We start from the raw sequence: 6,036 nt of genomic DNA, 5'->3' as shown, positions 1-6,036 counted from the left end.
TTACGCCCATGTACCCAAGCCTCCCTACCTGCCGCCAGGCGGGCAGGCGGTCCCAGACCCTGCGTGGACCTGCGCTCGCCCTTGTCTCGGTCACTCACCTGTTAGCAGTGACCCAGGTCAGACATGGCGCGGAAAGGTCTCTCAGACGACGAAATTGCATCCGCCCTGGAAGCCTTCACTGGAGATAATGATTCTCCACTTGACGATGATGTGGTGGATCGCGATTACGTCCAGCCAGAGGAAGAAATAACAAGCAGTGATGAAGAGGTCCCTTTGCCCGGGAAAAAGCGGTATGTGACATACCGTAAGGCAAGGGAAGACCAGCCTGCTCCCCAACCACGTGCACGGCTATCTCTCCATCCCGAATCTGATGAGGGACGAGGATGAGGACGATGAGGGTGACGGCGGCTTAGGACGTGATATCGCCTCGTGGTTGGGTAAAGAAAAAATATCACCCCGAGGATCAGAAGGTGGGGCGAGAAGACATATCAGGTATGGTGCAAGTCTTTTGTCTGGGGAAGTGGAAAGTGGTGTGGTGGGAGTGCTGGGTAGTGGGAAAGTGGTGTGGTGGGAGTGCGGGGTGAAAGGGAAAGTGGTGTGGCGGGGAGTGCGGGGTGAAGGGGAAAGTGGTGTGAGGGAGGTGCAGCAGCGCGAGCACGTGGTGCATGTAGGCCTAGGGGAGAGGAGGTGGAGCCACTCCCCAGCACGTCTTTTGCCCCACAATGATTCTGAAACTTCCTCCCCACAGCCCCAGGATGTGTGGGGAAAGGAAGTGAAAAGGGAAGGGAAAGGGTAAAGGAAAAGGGAGAGGGAAGAGAAGTGCGAGTGATGAGAGGCGCCGCTCTCCACCACCCCCAACCACCCCCCCACCACCCTCACCTCCCCACCCTGACGAAGGGGACGATGGGGACGTGGCTGGAGACGGTGGTGTCTCGTGGGAACTGGGAAGATGGGAGTAATTTTACTCCCATCATTCACCCTTTCACTGAGGAGTGGAGGTCTGGTTGCACACGGCTCCAGGTGTGCATGCAGGTTCGTCTAGGGTGGATTTTTTCCACTTGTTCTATGGGGAGGCGTTTGTGGGGCGCATTGTGGAACAGACCAATATATTTTCACGAACATAGCGCCGTGAAAGTGAACGTTTGGGAACCACGAGCAGGCATTCCCAACAATATGACTATTTCCGAATTTACACAAGTTCAGAGATGTTCTTGGCTTTTTGCCCTGGTTCTCTTGATGGAATTGTGGTAAGGAAAGAAACCAAATTCCTGCCTACTGGACAACAGACCCAATGATCCTCACACCTTTCTTTGGAAAGGTGATAAGTCGTAACAGATTTCAGCATATTCTCGGCCGCCTCCACTTTTTTGATGCAGAAGATCCAGCCAATGCAAATAACACAGATAAAATGAGGAGAATTAGGCTGGTATTTGATCATTTATGGGAGAATGTTCCACTCACTCATTTTATCCTTACAGAGACCTCGTCATAGACGAGAGTCTTGTGTTGGCTGGAGAGGCAATATTTCCTTTCGGCATTCCCCATACCCAGCAAGAGACACCGCTTTCGGGGTTCAAGATCTTTGTTGTAATGTGTGACTGTAAGACTGGTTATGTGCAAGACATAGTCTTGTACACGGGCCGCACAGAACAGATATAACAGAAGATCGTAGTATAGGACTCTCTGGGGCCGTGGTGAAGACAATGATAGAGGAGTACCTTCATCGTGGTCATGTGTTGTACCTGGAACAACTGGTACACTGAGCCTCTCTTTTCGCTAGGTTCCTCCACCGCAACACGACACCGGAGGTCTGTGGTACAGATCAGAGAGAAACCGTCAGCCATATGGTCAAGATAGGGAGGAAACTTGACTTAAAGAACGAGGTGGTTTTCTTCCAGGCCAATAACATCGCCTTGCCACCTCTGTGGAACCACAACAGGGAAGTTTGCCTCATATCAACTGTTCACAGCCCCCTGATGCACCGCACAGAACTCCGTGGATCACCGCGTAGCGAGAGGAGGCGCAACGTCTGAAAACCCAAGTCTGTACTGGACTATAATCTGAACATGAGGCAAAGTGGATCAGTCAGGACTCGATGATTTCCCAGTGTTGATGTGCCAGGACCACGATGAAGTGGTACAAAAAAAGAAACTCTTTTTCCACTTGCTCGACATCACGGTCCTGAACGCACACTGACCTGCACGCCACCATGACCACCGGAGTATCTGAGACGCTTTTGAGGGTTTGTTAGGGAGCTGGCACGTGAAATAATCACCAAGCATGCCCAGGACAGACCCACACACCGCACCCACACCCCCGGAAATGGCTGCCCAGACTCCCCTACGCCTACGCAGGACGCCACCTATCCTAGCACAATCCCCTTCCAGAGCCCATAAACCGTCGTAAACCCCAGCGCCGCTGCCATGCGCGATACAAGCCCTCGACGAGTCAGACCATCCACTCAGAAGAAAAGACGCAAGGTACGAGTGTGTCGAGTGCAATGTTGCGTTTGTGCTTTTCCTCTCAGCCATGTTTCAAAGAGTACGGTACCATACCAATTTCCCTACACTACTGAAAACTGTGTGGGATGGCGATAATGACAGCTCATTATAATGGTAAAGGCCAGTCAGTAGGTGCTATGTCATATATAAAGTTGAAACGGAGTGTAATGTTTTTCAGGAAAGTAATGTATAAGTTGAGAAATAGTGTAAGTTGAAAGAAGTGATATCAAAACTACACCCACTGTGTAAATCTGAGAAAATATGACGCTCAGTATAACACTCTGGTCAGTAAATATGTGATAGCAAGAATATAAAGTGGAAACGGGTGTAATGTTAGCATGAATAAAACGTATAAGTTGAAAAATAGTGTACAGTTGATTAATAATAGTGATGTCACGAGTACACCCACTGTGTCAAATCTGCAAAAATATTATGCTCAGTAGAACATTCTGAATTCAGTAGAGAGTATGTGATAGGAATTATATAAAGTGGAAAAGGTTGTAATGTTAGTAGTCAAAGGTAATGTTATAAGTTGAATACTAGTGTAAGATGAAACAAATGATATCGCGATAACACTCACTGTGTATGCTACGCGAGTAATATGACGCTCAGTTGAATCGTAATGAGTCTGAAATTATGTGATATCAATTATATCAGAAGTGTAAACATGTGCAATGTTAATGGAGAAATTATTATATAAAGGACAAAAATAGGTTGTAAGTTGAAATAGTAGTCATAGCGACTTCAATTGCGTGTGTGTTATTATGCGCTATTATTACGCATAAATATTTACGTAATGGGCCTAGAAACTATCTCAAAACAAGTTCTCTAAAGTTGAAAAGTGTATAATGTTTTTAGGAAAGTATTATGTAAGTAGAAAAAACACAATACGAGTTGAAACAACAGTCACAGCGAAGGTTCATTCACTACGTAAATAAGCGCCATAACATTACGCTAAATGTTATCGAAGGCCTGTGAATACGTAAAAACAGTTCAATAAAATGTAAAATGAGTATAATGTTATTGTAGATGTATTATGTAAAGTAGAAAATATGATATGTATCATGATTCAGGAATGTTAGGCGATTCATCGTGACCAGTCTCTGCCCGATTTTGCTCGCTTCTGCAACGATGGTACAATGCTTATTTCAGCTCTGCTATTTTTGTATAAAAAAATCCAATTTACTCTTTTATCACATGTTTTTATGTTTGTAATAAATACATATCTACTTACTTTCATTGATTTCCCAGACTTATAATACCATAGAAAACGTTAAGAGGCTCAGACCACCTACAGAGAAAACGGTACCAGGTGTGACCAAGGCATACCTGTTTAGGGCACTTATGGACCACGGGGAACAATTTCTTCGTATGACTGACCTTTGTTTCTGAACAAAAGCGAAAGTTTTAGCAAAAAAAAATTTGGTGGACAGAAGGGGTGCTGTGGTTGAGACCAGTTTCGCATACTATAAAGTATGCTTGCACCCAATCGGTTTGTGCGGGCCTATTACACTTGGTTCACAGACTACACACACATCCAAAGCCACTCCAACATTAGAATCACACTTACAGTCACTTCTCACCCCTACTGTACATACAATCTCTACCAGACAGCCTAAGCCACTAGGTAGGGATATATTGGCTGTATCGTCCCTACTTCTGTCCCGGATAGGCCAGTCCTGCAGTGGACACTCAAACGGCTGATGATGTTGATGATGACGTTACCATGTAAGAAAAAATGACGTCACTGCTATTAATGATGTCAGCAAGCTATAAATGACGTCACTTCTATATAATGTAACTTCTATTCATGACTTCAGTGCTATAAATTACATTTCTCCCTGCTGTATATTACGTAACCCTGCCATAAATGAAGTTACCCTACTGCAATAAACGACGTCACCCTGCTACAAATGACGTCACTACTAGCAATGACGTCACCCTGCAATAAATGGCTTCGTCGCACTATAAATGACATCACCACTGTAAAACGACGTCACTTACCCGCCATATAAATGACGTCACCCTGCTATAAATGATGTTACCTTGCTACAAATGACGTCACTACTATAAGTGACGTTACCCTGCTGTAAATGACGTTAACCTGTTTTAAATGACACCCTTCCTGCTAAGCAAATGACGTTACACTTATAAATAACGTCAGTTATAAATGACGTCACCCTGCTATCAATGACGTCACTGTTATAATGAGATTATCCTGCTATTAAGAACATTACCCATCTATAAATGACGTCACTGCTATACATGACTTCACTCCTGCTATGGATGACGCCATTCTGCTATAAATGACGTCACTGCCACATAAGAATTACGTCACGCCTTGCTATAAACGATGTCACCTTAAAATAAACGATGTCACCATTCTGTAAATGACGTCATTACAATTAATGACGTCATCATACTATAAATGGTCACAGTGCTTTAAGTGATGTCATTCTTGCAATAAATGACGTCACCCATCTATGGATTATGTAACTAGGTATAAATGACGTAAGCACGCTTATAGATGACGTCAATGCCATAATGACGTCACTGCTTTAAATGACATAGAAGACAGCATTATCATAAATGAGGTCACCCCTCCATGAATGACGTCACCCTGCTATAAATGACGTCACCATGCTATAAAGTACAATTAGATAACGTCACCGCCCAATAAGGTAAATTCAAATGACATCACCGAGCTATATAGGTGACTTCAGAGCAAAAGAGTTTAACTCTATATGACTTCATTGTGCTATAAACCTGTCGGTTAATGACGTCACCGCGCTATTAAGTTTGATGACGTCATCACGCTCTATAGGTTAATGACGTCACCGCGCTATATAGGTTAATGACGTCACCACGCTATATACTGTAGGTTTATGACGTCACCACACTATATAGTTAATGACGTCACCGCGCTATATAGGTTAATGACGTCACCGCGCTATATAGGTTAATGACGTCACCGCGCTATATAGGTTAATGACGTCACCATGCTATATAGGTTTATGACGTCACCACACTATATAGTTAATGACGTCACCGCGCTATAAAGGTTAATAACGTCACCACGATCTATAGCTTATGACGTCACCGCGCTATATAGGTTAATGACGTCACCACGCTATATAGGTCTATGACGTCACCACGCTATAAAGGTTAATGACGTCACCGCGCTATATAGGTTAATGACGTCACCGTGCTTTTAAGTTTAATGACGTCACCAGGCTAAATAGGTTTATGACGTCACTGCGATATGTAAGTTAATGATATCATTGGACTATTGGTCAAAAGCTAGCATTTCCAAATATTTGTTCCGCATATCCTTCATGAATCCCTATTGAGTTAGAGACTTCCACACTGATTATACAACATACATACACACACACATACATTCTCTCTCTCTCTCTCTCTCTCTCTCACACACACACACACACACACACACACACACACACACACACACACACACACACACACACACACACACACACACACACACACACACACACACACACACACACACACACAC

Source organism: Coenobita brevimanus, chromosome 112 (genome assembly GCF_032717465.1).
Source record: "Coenobita brevimanus isolate Jiangsu-jjx chromosome 112, ASM3271746v2, whole genome shotgun sequence".
NCBI lineage: Eukaryota > Metazoa > Arthropoda > Malacostraca > Decapoda > Coenobitidae > Coenobita > Coenobita brevimanus.
Note: the sequence above shows the minus strand (reverse complement) of the source record.